We start from the raw sequence: 16,353 nt of genomic DNA on the forward strand, positions 1-16,353 counted from the left end.
AAAAACCTTATATTATTTTTTTTCTCCCAATTCTAGTCAGCTCTCTGTTGTCAAAGAAAAAAAGAAAAAGCAAATATCAACAAAAAACAAAAATTATGCCCCAAAATCTTTATTAAAAACCAGAAAAAGCAAGCAAGGCTGAACCATATTGACATGTTTTCTCTGTGTCTCTCTGATACTTTACCTGGCAGCATGTGGTTTGAATCAAATAACCTAAAAGTACAAGCAGCTGAAAAAGAGACAATATCCAGTTACAAGATTCATGTATTTTGTGGGTAAAAGCATAAAAGATTACGTTTTATTACTGAATCTCGCTTCTGTGTGGATCAATATTTTCATGTTTTTCTTACGTAAGAAATATTTAAGTCGGGAGGTGGAAAATAAACTCCAGGGGTCAGCAGATTAGAGGGAAAGAAATTTGTCACATCTGCCCTGTTGAGCTGCTGGTTATGTCCAACTCACATATACGTTTTCCTGTGTGGAAAGCAGGCCTTTATACTTCACTTCGGGGACCTCACAGAGCATGCATCTTCATGAATTTAATTATTTAAAAGAAACCATATATTCACTTTACTGTGCCAACAACAACAGATAATGTGTTTCCTTTGATTAATCTTGTTTATTTGCATATTGTCTTTATGTGTGTATCCAAGGGTTCCTGTGCTGCACACTTTACATCTGCATAGCTCAGTTTTGTTTGCATAAACCTGTTGTTGGCCTATTGATCGGTCTGCACTCTGAAACTGCCAATCAAATACATTTATAAAAGGAATTCTTGAATCAAAGTCTTTTCAGTCAAACCTCTTGGAAACATAAAAGAAGTAGATCAAACCCAGAGTAAATCCTCTGTGAAGAAGCGCAAAGAAAGGTCGCCACACTTATGTGACTGTTGCACACTGGACAGAGTTGTAGTGACATTTGTTGGACAGCGACCTGCTTAGTGCAGCAGACAGAGAAATGAGAACGTACCAGTCACCTGTTACTAGATTCACTTAGAAAAAAACATGGTAAAATATTTGTGCAGTCGCCTGTCGGGAAGAATCTGATCTAAATCAGAAAATGGAAGTGCAGAAGATCCATCTGAAAAGCCCATTTCCTGTGTTAACCAGAACTCCAATGGAGGGAAGGCAGTGAGAACATTTTGCTCTTACTTGACACTTTCTGCCTCCTCTTACTTGACTCGTTCTCTTGTCTGGTGCTAGCACATCTTCCTCTCTGGTCATGTAGGTGGAAGAGTGAACGAGGAGAGTTATATTAGTCCTGATTTTTACCTGAGGTTATTTTGAAGAAGAGGCATTTCCTGTTGAGTAGCAGATGGAGGTACATGCTGTTCAGGTGAGGAATCCAATGATGGGACACACAAAGGAACTCACATCAGTGCCAAGCTGAGGATGTGTTGATGATGTAAATTAAACGTTCATTAATTTGGGACAAATTCAGGATCATCAAGCTAGGAGGTGGGGTGAATCCATTTTATGGTGAACAGCTGAGTCTGACAGTTCAAAAGACATTCATTCACATGAAAGTCTTTCTACTAAAAGTGCGCATGAGTTGAATATGCTTAAGACCAGAAGTACTCGTCAGAATGGTCCCCCAGAATTGAATTTTTATATATATATATATATATATATATATATATCTCATAAATGTTATTTATGAGGAAACAGCATGTAAGGCCTTGTTCACATAGGCCTAAAGACCAGTCAGTAACCAGACGCTGTTGTGTGTTTTCTGTATTTAAAGATCTTAATCTCAAAAGTAACTGCTAACAGGTCAGAAATAACAATGTAAACTGTCAATATGATTATTATCAACAATAAAGGCTGATTTGTCTGGGGAAATACCGTTCACCTGTGTTTATACCTCACATTTCTCCACTTGCTGGTCAGCAGTGTCAAATAATTCATCATCACTCTCATGTTCCTTCAAGGTTTTGTGTCCTTTTTCTTTTGCTTCCTTTGATCTCAGTTTAGTTTCTTGAGTTCAGTCATTTCTTTTGTCTGCTTGGATTAGACGGTTTATCCTGCCGGTTCTGTGGAGCGCTTTTTGTTTCTGTTTCTTGTCAACAAAACTCTCTGCCATCTGGAGAATCCACATCCTCCATGTGGGTCCATTTCTCACCACACACTCAGAACATATATCATCATAAGTCATCATAGAGGATAAAATCTAAATCAAAACCCCTTTAAATGAACTCTGTTTTGTTAACAGATCTTTACCTTTAAATATTTTCTTTCTTTTGAATAATAAGCAGAGATTTTGTATCCCTTGCAGACCGCACCAACACCTCTGATAAGTGGCACCCAGAAAGCTTAAGGATAGCTCATTTAACTAGAGCCATTATTCAGCTTTCAGTCTGTGGACTGGATGGTTTTCACATCTGATGCACACACAGGGGAATACACCAGTTCGCTTGAAGAGAACATTAAACTTTAAATTGTGTTTCTGGACCACACCCAGAATCAACAACAGGCTTTACACTTCAGAAAACAGAAGTGTAATCTCAAAATCTCAAACGCCTTCTGGCTAGGAAATAAATCCCCAAACCTGGGCTATTGCAGGGCTTTGGTGCTGTGCAATATATACTCACCAGACACTCTAAGGTAGACCGTCACACTGCTGATTTGGACCCTCTTTTGCCTTTCAAACTGCTTCAGTTCTTCATTGCACAGCATCAGGAAGGTGCTGGAACCACTTGCTCTCGTTGTCTATATCAGTGTTTCCCAACTATTGGGGCGACCGTGGCTCAGGGGGTTGGGAAGCGTATCTGTAACCGGAAGGTTGCCGGTTCGATGCCCGGGCTCTCTGTCCTGGTCGCTGTGTCCTTGGGCAAGACACTTTACCCTACTGGTGTCGGCCAGAGGGGCCGATGGCGCGATATGGCAGCCTCGCTTCTGTCAGTCTGCCCCAGGGCAGCTGTGGCTACAACCGTAGCTTGTCTCCACCAGTGTGTGAGTGGCATTGTAAAGCGCTTTGGGTGCCTTGAAAAGCACTATATAAATCCAATCCATTATTATTATTATTAACTATTGTGCAGCAGCACATAGGTGTGCTGTGAGAAATGATCAGGTGTGCTGTGGAAGATTATCTGGTTCCACCTGATTAGTACTCTAAGTAACGGCGTGAGTAAAGGGGAGAACAATTACATTCTCTTCCACTAGAGGGCAGTACAACTACCTACTCTAATTAAATGTGTTGCCATTAAAATCGCTGAAGATGAAGAAGAAATTACGTGATAGTTACCGTGAGTGAGACAACACAGCAAGTATTAGCAATAGATAAATATGTGAAAAGAAAAAGTAGTCAATCTACGGAAGAGGATTAGGGCCACTGGAAAAAAAAAAAAAATTATTTTTTTCCTTCCTTTCCAGAATTCTGAGAAAAAAAAAAAAGTCCGAATTTTGTTGTCTACATGAAATTATGACCCCACCACCTGAATGTCGCAGCAGAAATGGAGACTCTTGAGACGAGGTAATGTTTTTCCAGTTTTCTGCTTCTGAATTTGCACAACTTGTTCTTAGGAGTACAACCTGGTGTGGTCTTCTGCTGCTTGCATGCTCTTCTGCATGCTGTCATGGCAAACAGCCAAATCAGAGGAAAAGGACTCAAGTGCTGAATTCAGATGGAGGTGTGGATAAATGTGTGAAACAATATTTATTTACAGCGCAGTGAGACAATACAATGAGTGATTTTTAACTAGAAGAATGAATAATGAATAATGAAGTCAACGTGAGCTATGACAAGAACGGGAAATACTAAACAACACTAAGCAAAACTGGAGCTAGGCAGACAACGTGAATAATTAGAGCATTGCTCTGACTGGGCTCCCGTGATGTGAGGCAAAGGGAAAGTCAGGTGGGAACCAAGGAGGTCAGAGTCACTGGAATGAGAGAGGCAGATTCAGAAGTTGTCCAAGGAAATGCGGCAGGCATGAACAGAGTCTGATGTTGGTGCTTACTTGCCACAGGTGGAGAAACAGCGTGGAGTGGTTGGGTCCAAGTGGTTCCAATTACTGCGGCAGGGAGGCAGGCAGGCAAGTGAAAAGAGCAAGAACTGTAGCTGTGAAGTTGTCGAGAAGTCCAGCATCCTGAGGTGAGGATTATTTTCAGAGGTGGAACATAGCAGTCTGGTGAGTAGCTGAGAAAGAAAAAGCACAAAGTAAGTTAAAGTAGCTTTTCTATAAGTTTTGCAAAGCTGTGACAGCCTACACTAACTAGGGTTAGCTGAAGATCTGGCGAAGAATGGCTGAGAACGCTGGACCTAAATACTGACAGCTTTGTTACCAGCTGGTGTGGAAAACATGCAGGAACGAGGTGGCTCCTCCCAGAGGTGGAACTGCCAGCTCTATGGAAAAACACAGGCACTCACCCAGACCATGACACATACCTTAGTTGCAAAGAGTGGTTATTTGAGTTACCTAGTTACCTACCTAAACCCTAGTGATGGCTGTGTGGGAAAGTGTTGTAGATTAGCAGCCTCTGAAATACACAGACCAACAACCACGCCATGTTCACAGTCACTTCAATCACCTTTCTTCTCCATTGTGGTGCTCATTTTAAACTTCAGCAGGTCCTCTTGACTGTGATTGGCTGAATAAATATGTACATTAATGTGATGGTGAACAGATATATCTAATCTCACATTATGTACTTTATAGTTGTTGTCTTAATATTGTTTTAATGGTTAACTGTCACGGTCCTGGGCCTGTGACCCAGTGTTTTGTTCTCTGTATTACTATTGAACTTTGATTTTGTCGTGATTGATCAGTTCTTGGTTTGGGTTTTTTTTTTACTGTTGAAGTTCTTAGTCTTCCGATTTCTGTGTGTCATCCCCTGTATTTCTCCATGTGTCTCTCCATGTTCCAGGTTCAACATCTCAGGTTTTCAAGTTTCTAGTCACATGGTTTTTGTTTTTTGTATTTTTATTTTGTAGCTGTTCCCAGTTTAGGTTTTGTTAGTTTAGTTCCCTGCCATGCTCTGCTTTGGTTTGTATTTTGTCTTCCTTTATTAATAAACTCTCTCACAACTACACTGTCATCAGTGCTTGCGTTTGGGTCCACATCCTTCATCTACTGACAATCGTGACATTAACTTAACATCTAGCCAAGAAACAACAGTTGCACATCAACCATTTGGCTAACAATGGCATTTAAGATTTAAATTAAAAAACAAACAATTGAATTAATAAACAAATAAATAAAGAAGCAAAACCTGCCACTACAAATATGGGATGAATAACCAACAGATGTTTAATGTGTGTTTTCACAGTTTGTGTTATTTTCATAAAATAAATGAATTAAAACAATGTCCAGAGAAAAGGTGATAAAACATGAAGTGGAAGCTCCATTTGTGCTTTTACCACTATGCTCTTCTTCCAGAGATAATTGATTTTTCTGCACGCTGTTCTGATCTTTTGTTTCCCTCTCTCCACTCGCCATCACACAGATCTGTGACAGTTTGAAACTTGCTAGTCACAGTCAGTCAGTTAACACAGTCATTTAAAACATTTAAAGCACAACAAGAAACCAAATGTTCTTTAAACACAATGGTCTTCTATTCACCGTAATGAGCAGAGTGAGTGAACTTCTTAATCGTGCCATTTTTTCCCCACTCATCACCACAAATTTAACAAAAAAAGCCTAAAAACAAAAGGTTACTTTTCAAAGTACTCTTTAGTGTTTATTCTCTATTCCAAAGTTGGCTTGAAATAGGTATTCAGATAAAACTTTACCCACAGTAATGTGTTATGTGTCCAATAAAAGGCGCATGGCCAATTGAAAGAGAGGCTCTGTGTTTGTGTGATGGCTAGTTGAGAGGCGAACATTACTCTCTGATTGGTTTAATTAAATGTGCGAGAGTGACAGCACATTCAGGGATGGTCATTTTGAAAGCGATCGGTGTAATCACACACTTGTCGTAATTGGCAATCTGATGCAACAGCAATTTCAATCAAATCATAGGATATCCACACTGACAATTTGTTTATCAAATGAATTGAAAGGTTTTTTATCCAAGTTTTTTTTTTAAAGTGTGGACCTGATTGTAACTGGTATTTAAATGTAATTTTAGAAGCACTCTTCTATACATTTGCGTAACTTGAAAAAATTGGACACTGCCCAGTTGTATTCCTCACGATACCCAGAAGGAGGATGATGGGTGTAGCACTTTTAACCACAGTCAGCTGCACGTTTTGTTAGAAATGGATGAAAACATGAGGGATACTTTCACATTTATTAAAGCTTGTCTAAAAACATTACTTACACTGCATTGCAAGAGGCATGGCATTGTATTTCTCATTGTTATAGAATTAAATGTCTTCAAAATACAAGTCCACTATGCGAACAGTGTAGAAATATGTAATTATAAGACACTAAGTTTATAAAACACATTCTGCTTAAAATTGCATTCACTTCAAAGCCAAAGTTCTTGATAAGAAGAGCTATTTTTTAAACAACCTTGAAAGGCATGCCTCATTAATTTAGACACGTTAAAATAGACTGCAAAACCCTGAGTCTTCCGCCTTCTACAATGAATCACGCCAGTAAGTTTTATCAGACTTTTCTTGTCTGGTCTGCAGCACACAGTGAACCCAACAGGTAGCAGAGCAGCAGGCTTAGCTTTATTCTTTTGTCTGTGTCTCCACAGGTTGTGTTCAGGCCCAGTCTGGCTGCCCTCATAGCTAAATCTGTAAAGTTGCATGGGAAAAATAGGAAGAACTATGAAAAGGCACCTGGCAAACAGTTTTACACTGAATGGGTGTTTTTATGACACCTGTTTAAGATGTGCTCACACTAGAAAAACAGTTAAAATGTTTAAATTGTGTCAGTATTCACAGTTTTACCCTGGCCTGTCCTTCCTGTTCTGTCTTCTATGAGAAACTTGGTAGCTTGAATTTTTTTTGTCTATTATTCTGTTTTTTAAACCATTTTCTTCTGTTTATCTGGTTCAGGGCTACAAAGAGCTGGAGTCTATTCCATCTGTCATAGGGCAAGAGGTTGCAAGGCACTGTTCATTACAGTGGAGGGTGATGTAAGTCCACCATGCAAGGCATGTTATGACAGTATATAATTATTATATGCATGCACATAAATGGCATAGACATCATTTTTTGATAAATAAGGCTGATGTGGTAACACTCTTGTCTGAACATGGAGTGAGTGTTGTTGTTGATCAATTAAACTTTGTTTCTTCATAATTACTTGTGGATTTCCTGATTTGTAAGGAGGACCTTTGATGGATCAAAATGTTGCCATATTTTGCATCTGAACCTTTTTTTTTCTCAGGAAGTATGTAAAAATCAGCCAAGTATGCAGATAATGTGAATGTCTGTAAAGTTATATGCAAAACTGTATTGTAATGTGAGCGTTGTCTGCGATACACCTTTGGAACAAACACAGACTCAGCTTGACCTTTCCAACTTTTGGGTTCACTCAAAAGAACAGTTGACAGCTGAAGTAATTGCTTGTAAGGCACCTATCTCATGAACATGAAATGATACAGGAAAAGGCAAAAAATGTTTTTCTTTATTAGTCTCTTTGTCACACGCGCACATAAACACAGCTGCAGTGTTTCAGACTTCTCCTCCAGGGCAGCGTGTTGAGCGCTGGCATATCGAGGCTGCGCTTTTGTAAGCGAGAACATTGCTATTGATTCCTGTTCACCTCACCTGAATCAAACGATTTCTAAATGGAGCCGATTCCACAGTCAAGCCCGCTGCTGATCATGTGACCCCCAGCTCCCCTCATAAATAAAGAAATATGCTCTCTTTACACATTTCTCCAGTAATTTAGCTGTCTAATGACGTTATAGTAAATTAGTCCTGCTTTTAAACCAAGTAATGTATTCCTCAGTTTTCCTGCTGTTGAATAGATGGAACACGGGTCACTCTGCCTCTGAGACTTTCTAACTCATAAATCACAATTTAATTAGTTTGCGTTTCAGTAGACTTCACCGTGCTGCCAATAAGAGACAATTTGAGAGAAACAGTGAAACTTGTGTTGGGAAGTTGGAGAGAAATATTAGATATTGGCACCAAATGTAGGCAACTGGCAGCTGAATTCATATTTCCGATGTGCAGTGCAGCGCTCTTCTAACAGGGTTACAAGCAGCGATTGGCTGTGGCTGTAGGAAAACAAAGAGAATGAATGAATAAATTCAGACTCTTTCCGTTGCTTTGCAGTGGGGGACTTTGAGGAAAGGCCCAAAAGGCCACAGTGAAACCTTTGTGAAACTTCAAAATGGCTTAAATTTCAGCCATGACTGATTTTAGAAACTCATTCAGGACTTGAATGTTGAGCTACAGTATATTAATGATGACTCTATATTATATTTTCTCAAATTACACTGCATGAAATAATAATTGAACTCATTTGGATTAAATTGAATTTGCTCAACCATTTCCACAAGGGATATAAAGCTCTGCGCTATCACGATATTGTTGCGGATTGATATGTCCGGCACCCCTAGCTGTAGTTTTGATTGACGTATTCTCGACCGTGGGGCTGGCCGGCGAGTGTAGATTAAAGAGCAGAGATCATCTCAAGTGCGGTAAACAAACCTAAAAGCGGTGAGGTTTGACTATTTCTCAACACAACTTCACTTTGAAAACCAAGAAGAAAGGTTGTCTACTTAATGCCTGTTGATTGCGTCTGCCTCCAGTTTGCTCATTTGGCCCTGAGACGGATTAAAAAAAGTTGTTCAAAACTTCAAGTTGAAAAAAGCTTGAAATGTGTAATCAAACATCATCGTGACTCACTTCAAAGTGGGGAAGGTGCTTAAGAAGGTGTAGCGTATTAATCACTTAACAGGTGATAAACTAAATAAGGTGTAACTGACACAAGTAGGCTCATTAAATGTTGTGCAAAATTAGCTACACTTGATTAATTTATGCCACTTATAATACATTTATGTTTCATTGATTTCATTGATGCTTTCATCCTGAATGGACTTCTCTGGGCACAGAGGGCAGCTTCCCTACATGTGCGGGCTGGAATGTTTAATGTTAATGGAAAACTCATTAGATAACAAAATACACGAGACATTAAACAGATGCCTGATTATCATCTTAAATCCCAATATTAGTGGAGTTTGTAAAGTGTTTTGTGTGTAAACTTTATGCTTTGATGTGATGGGATATATATTTACACACACTTTTGGCTTTTGGCCTAATTAGCCAATGGACAACAGCTTTATAAGCATAGATCTGTAAGATTTGCATGTAATAATAGATACACTGATGCAGAGACAAAGACATAGAGGGATACAGATGATCAGACACAGAGACATACAACCCCACAAATAGCCACTCTATACACACATGAGATATACATAGACATACTCCTACATTCACATTTCCATTTCCATACTTTTCCATTTAGGAACAGAGCATCTACATGTGAGCACAGTTTCAAGAAAGTACGTGAGATATGCATGACCTGTGACCTTTTGGGGAGGGGGGGCACATGTTCATACTGACGGCAATTTGTCATGTCTGATGAGTCACAGTTTCTGCTGCAACACTCAGATAGTAGAGTCAGAATTGTGTAAACAACACGAAATCATGGCTCCATCCTGCCTTATATCAACGGTTCAGGTTGTTGGTGGTGTAATGGTGCGGGAGATATTTTCTTGATATAGTTTGGTCCTTTAGTATCAACTGAGCACCATTTAAACACCACAGCCTATTGTTGCTTACCATGCCCACACCTTCCTGAGCACAGTGTACCCATATTCTGATGTTTACTTCCAGCAGTATAACACAACATCTCACAAAGCTCAAATCATCTCAAACTGATGTCTTGACCATGGCATTGAGTTCACTGTACTCAAATGGCCTCCACAGTCACCAAATTTAAATCCAGTAGAGCAACTTTGGGATGTGGTGGAACAGACATATCGATTGTTTTCTTGTGCGTTCCCAGGTTTGGTACATATTGGATTCTCTTGAGCTCGACTTTTACTTGAGCACCAAAACAAGACACATTTTAGAATGAATAGACCATTTAAATTAAAGGAATTAAGTGCTCTAAAATTCAAGTAGATTGAGACATTATGCTAATACTGCACAGTCAAAAACAAATCATTTAAAGCAACGTAGACTTCATAATAGCACAGAAACTGAGAATATCCCCAAAGTGAGCTACTCTTAATATTTGCATAAATCTATCCATCCAGTCTTCTACATAGTTCGGTTTCTACCAACTCAGCAGCTCATTTTATTTTGGTCTGCCACCTTCATATGCCACTATACTTGGAATGTGATTTTTCCTATTTTTAAATAAAATAGTTGGTAGGTATCAGTAGGGTTCCCATCTCATATTTGCTCTGGAGTGACCATGAGGCTAAATGACTGAGACTAAACTAGTTGCCTGGATGTTTCCTTTGTGCTGAAAGACACCTGGTGAAAAGTGCTGAACCTTTAGATAATGGAAAGGTTCCTTTAACAACTCTGTCACCTTGGCACGACCCATTATTATGATTAATAGTGCCTCCATCCTCACGGAAAATTACAGCTATTTGTATATTTCCGTATGTATGTAGTTGTTGATTTACTAATCTGTGATGTGGAAGTCACTGTCAGAAGGCCAATTTGAGGATCCTTTATGATAAATGATGGTATCTATTGGAGCCAGCGGTGTGAAACCGGGTTATGACTAAGGTCACTCCAAATGGAGTTTGTGGGACTGTAGGTGCTTGCAAGTCAGTGTCATCAACATAGATCACAGAGACCCCCCTCCCTGAATGACCGAGCTGCTCTGACGCTTTTTAACTGCTGCTACAAAGACAGAGAACAAGATAGAAGAAGACGGGTTTTTTTGCATGTTTGCAAGAAAAATACAGCAAAATGGTGATACAGAGGCAGCTCAGATGGACTGTTTGATGTTTAAGAACACAAGTAGTGGACCGGCTTGGCCTCCCTTCAGCAGCTTTTTTGATTTATCGTAACAGAACATGTTAAGTGCTGCATTTAATGTAGCCAGATAGAATACCCATCTTCCCCTCCACTCCTACAGCACCCCGTGATCGTTATGTCATTTGTTTATGATCCACAGCCCCCTCATAATGGCCCGTTTGGCATAATGCAATCCATCAGTCTTCCGAATGGCCTACTTTCACATAGACACCTTTCCCCCTCCTGTGTGATGCATTAACAAAAAAATGCGTTAAACCAACGATTGACTTTGAAATAGCGACACGAGGACGTAGGTGTGTTTTCAGAAAGCCAGAGTCATTGCCGTTGGAGAGGACTATAATGTGATGACTACTTGGCAAGCGCATCCATTGTTATGTTTTTTTTTTTCTTCGTTTTTTTTACGAGTCTGTAGAGGCAAAGTTGAATGCGTTCGTAAAAAGCTTTAGGTAATTGACATAGTCAGCTAAAAGTGCCTGTGAGTTTTTTTCATATTTATATTAATGCCACTAGTATACCAGAATAGTTGAGGCTTGGAAATGTTTCCCAAAAAATCAAAGTAAAATCCTGTTTATGTACTGTGAACCAAAATGGAAAATTAACTGTAATCTCTTATCTGCTGCTCTCCACCACTTTTTGGCATTTTAAATTTCAGTTGTTGATGTGTTTTTGCTGAAGGGAAAGCATATTGTTTTATATTTCATTTTCACAAAAGTAAGCTTGGTTAAAGTAATCGTTTTATGCCGGGGCCATGGCTTGGAAATGTCAAGCCATCACATACAGTAAAAGACACTGCGATCTCAGGAGGCGGCTTAAATGATGAACATTGTCCATGGGCAGAAATAACTTTACATGAGCACAATATCCACTGACATTTGGTGTCTGTAGCACAGAGATCAGTGTCTGCTTTTTAATAATGACCCTCAGAATTATTTGAGGTTTTGAGAAAGTTATTGCATGTGGCAGGGGGGCATAATATCAGGGATTGACTGTTTCATTCACTGCAACATGACCTTACCCCTTTTACAGGCCTGGAGCCACTCTGTTTAGTGGAAATGTCATAACAGTCATGCACCGATCACCCGTGCTGAGGTTTTGGAACACAACTGTAGGTTCAACATAATAAAATCAGCCTTTTATGCAGATGTGTGGCTGGAGACGGAGATATCAGGGAAGAAGACTCACCTTTAGCTGAATATCTGCACATTATTTAGATACTGAAACAGTGTTTAGTGTTATTTACAGGGGGAAAGAGATCTGATGAGAAAAGTTGCTTGTATTTTCCAATAGATAAGCAATGCTTAAAACAGCACATCCACATTCATGTCAGCAACAGGCAGTATAACGATAGTCAGTATGGTGGAAGCAGCCAGTGGAGTACCAGGGGGAATCCAGGTTTATCTAGGATTGCCGCTGGCACCATAAAATCAGTTGTGGATCTAATCCAACACAAAAAGCAGGAATATGACTGGCCAACAAACAAATTTGACTTTATACTCAACAAGTGGATTTTTATGCAGGGGAATAAGGAAGCTAAGAAGTCAACTAAAGACTTTTACCCTCATATACACCTCCCACAGTAATTCTACAAGTTTGCTATGATGACCTGGTGAAAGTCAAAAGTTTAAGCCCTAGGGAATCACATGAAGATGTGGTGAGGCGGAAGGTAAAGTTTGGGCAGAAACTCAGGCTTTGTTTCCTGAAGAGATTGCGCTCTTCGGGAAACACAAAGAGATTAGCGCCTCAAAACTCACCTCTGTTCTGGGTCTCCTTTCGGAGGGTGTTTACAGTTCTGTGACTATGACCTGATGGCAGCACCAGATTCCCCTGAGAACTTGAAGTTAAGAAAAATGTAAGTTTCGATAAATTCTACGATGAACTTTCACCCAACAAACCCCTTTCTGTCTGTGGCAGGTAGGAAAACTCATCTTCATCCTTATACACAGTCAGTCCTCTTGAGAGAATCAACAAGGAGGTGTTGGTGGAGACCATCAAAGAGCATTCGATGATTTCCCAACAGGTTATTCATGATCACGATGGTTGAAGGGCTTCTCAACATAGCCCCCACAAAAGGTCTTCTCCTCTCTTCAGCTGCTGGCGGCAAAAGTATCACATTTATCAAGTAAGATGAGCAGAGGCCCTGTAAAATGGAGGAGATAACACACCTTGAAAGAGGCGAATAGAAGAGAATAAGGTCCTCCTCGCGCCTGCTGATCACAGTGATGAAAAAGCTGATTCACAAGGAAAACTGTGCTTCACCTCAAAGTCCAATTTCATTTGAAGAGCTGTAGAAGAAAACGAAACAATTCTGCAGATGGTGACCTGGCAGTTTTAGGAACTGATAATCCTGAATCTACTCTATTGTTTCTAATTGTAGACTTGTTTTAGACTAGGGGCATTTATACTTGAAATATTATAGTATAAACATGCAATATAATGGAAGTGGTGGGGAAAACTTAAAAACCACCTTTTTGCTTAACCTTCACTTTGTGGTATTTTGTGTTTGGAGTGTTTTTAACTAGATGACATAAACTGCACTTAAAACATTATTTCAGGTTATTGTGATTTTGTTAACTTCCCTGATTGTTATTGTCACAAAGTGTTATTGATGATTTGTTCAAGGGCCGTTCAACAAGATGAGCAGTATGCAGAGCCAGAACAGGGTCCTATGATGCTGACTCTGGTTGATTTGCTCTGATTTGCACATTTTGCATATTTTTAATGAAAAACAAGAAGCACTCCTAGAGCGCAGACCTCCATCAAGGCAGCTCACTCTGTGGGCAGTATTGACTTTTAAGGGAACAGTGTTGTATTTTGTTTAAATTTATCATTTTGAGCTTCACATCAATCTGCTGAATTTGGTCAGAGGTCAAGTGTGATGTGATATTCTCTTTATGTGATTCTTTCTATATGTTGAAAAAACCCACCACACTTATAAGACTCACAGTTTCTGAGTTATAAGGGTTTTTGCCACTTTCAACTGAATAAATTATTGCGTTGACGTTTCTTGACCTTGTAGTTGTAGTTGAAAATGTTAATGAATTGTTATAACATGCTTGTACGCATCCATTCAAACACTATGAAAAACATAACCAGCCTCCATTTCAAGCTGACTGTCTTAAAGATTGCTCTATTTTTCACCTTTTTGTTACGGAGTATAGCATGGTGGGAAAGGACGGAGAGAAACCCCCCCCCCCCCCCCCCCCTAAGTTTTGTTGGTTTTGTTTTTGAGTTTGTTTTGGATTAATTGCATGTTTTTGTGTTTATTTACGGTTGTTGCACCTGTGTGGGAGGGGAGATTTTACTCTAGCCCAGCTGCCAGTGAGGCGGAGTTGAATACAGGGAGTGGCTGATTGGAGTTCCTCTTTATAAAGGGGAGAGGAAGCAGGAAGTGTGGTTGTTGTTTTTTTAGTAGGACCTCGGTGAAGAAGGAGAGCCCCGGAGATCCAGGACAAAGTGTGCGCATTTTTAATAGAAAGGATTTTTTTTTAGCCTGGCCTGGTTTTTGCTTTTAACGAAACGGAGGACGTGGAAAGGAGGACGTATTCCTATGGAGCTGTGAGAGGACGTGCTGGGAAAGAGAGGACGTGCTGGAAAAAAAGGGACGTGTTGGAAAAGAGGAAAACGAGCACTAGACTGGAGACCTCCTGCGCCCCGATAAGAAGAACTGGACCAGCTCGGGGAAGTTTAACTGCCGGGAGGTAATGTAGAGACCCAGCCTCGAACAAAGTTAAAGCCTGAAAAGGTGGGTGGCAAACCTGTTTTAGGGAGCTGCAGGATTGATACGTGTTGGTTGCGTGTTCGTGCAGTGACCCTCTCTCCCCTGTTTGTAACTAGGCGAAGAACTCGGACCGCGGTGGTCTTTGGGCTTTGGATCCCTGGCCGGGGTTGTCTTCAGCCGGTAGTTTGCCTAGAGGAAGAACAAATAAATTTTGTGTAACCCATTGCAGTGTGTGCGTGGTGGTTTGTTGCTGGTCCCTACTAGAATTCCTATTCTTTTTGCACGGAGGCTCTCTTAACAGACCTCCCGTAACATTTTAAATAAACAATGTCTTGACTACTTGTCTAGTAATTGTGTGTGATGTAAATTTGGTTGTTGATAACTCAGTTAGACTTCTGATTAAATGTGAAGCAGAATCATCATTTTGAGAATCGATATATGCAAATATTTGTTTTTATCAAAGCAGTATTTTGCTTGACAACCTTGAAAATGCTTTAAAAGTGCTTGAATTTGACTTTGGAAAAAGGTGAAGGAGCTCTGTGGCCAAGATGCAGCGAACCATGCAAGATTTTGATGGTCTACCATTAGGCATCCTTATAAATTTCCTCAGCCAGCACAGATGGTCTTCCACAGTGGTAGCCACTGTGATGGGAATCTGTTGAGATGTTTTTTTGAATGTTGGAGCGGAATTACACATGTATGCCCAACGCTTCCCAATGTGGAAAATGTCCTTTGGCAACGAGTGCAGCACCCGAATACAAAATAAGAGTGCAGTGGAGTATGCGCTCTCCTCAGAAGGACTTCCATGTGCTGAAAAAGGAACAGAGGGACTTAACAAGGCTGCCAGATCACCAGTCCATCTAAGCCTGTTTAAAGCATCCTGCCAGCACAGTACTGTTAGCTGTCCACACTCTGTATTGATGGGCCTGCACATCACTGCACCTCTGAAATCATTCAACCCATACAGGCCAAGAGATACGGTAGGAGTCCTGGTGAGGGTGAGGCTGTTTACTTACTTCGCCAGCAGTAGCGAGCTGTGTGGCTGGTGATGGAGGGGTTGCTGTAAGCAGATGGGCTGCAGGCAACCACCTCAATACTAACTGCTGCGCACTATATCTCGACACCCCGTGGGCTTTGTGACACTCAGACACGGAGTGAAATGATGCTGACAACTCAGTACCAAAGTGTTAAAAGCGGGATATGTAATGCGTCGAAGTGGTAACAGTTGTCAAACTGTCACAATCAAGATGACATATACTCTGACATGAGGAAAAAAGCAGTCTGCTGCAATAGTCACTGATGTAAAATGTCATGTTGTGAAGACACTTTTCCCCGAAACCCTTTACAGCACAATGAAGATGAGTTCATGTCCAAGCTTTATTTTCATGTACAGATGCAACTGTAGCTTTGTCAAAGTCAAAGTCAAAGTCAGCTTTATTGTCAATTCTGCCACATGTACAGGACATACAGAGAATAGAAACTACGTTACTCTCAATCCCTAGATAAAATAGCAAATGAACATTTAAATATAAGAGTGATTAAAAATGCAAGTAAAATAATTAAAAAGTAAAATTTAAATAAATAAATACAATACAATTTTTACATATAACAAGAAAGCTATACAATATACAATATAATGAGTAAATGACATTGAGTGCAAACCAGGCAGAGTAGTGCAAATGGGCAAATAGTGCAAATGGAGATTTGGTAATGTACGGTAAGAG

General features: G+C 40.0%; 2 long non-coding RNA genes across 2 annotated transcripts; one reads left to right on the forward strand and one right to left on the reverse strand.

Annotated features, from left to right (window-relative positions):
• Nucleotides 1–3,635: 3,635 nt before the first annotated feature.
• LOC113016651 (uncharacterized) lies at nt 3,636–4,340 on the reverse strand. Its single transcript, XR_003271281.2, has 3 exons — nt 4,215–4,340; nt 3,959–4,137; nt 3,636–3,880 (listed from the first exon to the last, which is right to left on the reverse strand). It is a non-coding gene; the product is annotated as an uncharacterized LOC113016651 (long non-coding RNA).
• Nucleotides 4,341–14,491: 10,151 nt separating this feature from the next.
• LOC145424528 (uncharacterized) lies at nt 14,492–14,852 on the forward strand. Its single transcript, XR_013905613.1, has 2 exons — nt 14,492–14,653; nt 14,746–14,852. It is a non-coding gene; the product is annotated as an uncharacterized LOC145424528 (long non-coding RNA).
• Nucleotides 14,853–16,353: the final 1,501 nt, after the last annotated feature.

Source organism: Astatotilapia calliptera, chromosome 23 (assembly GCF_964374335.1).
Source record: "Astatotilapia calliptera chromosome 23, fAstCal68.1, whole genome shotgun sequence".
Classification (NCBI taxonomy): Eukaryota; Metazoa; Chordata; class Actinopteri; order Cichliformes; family Cichlidae; genus Astatotilapia; species Astatotilapia calliptera.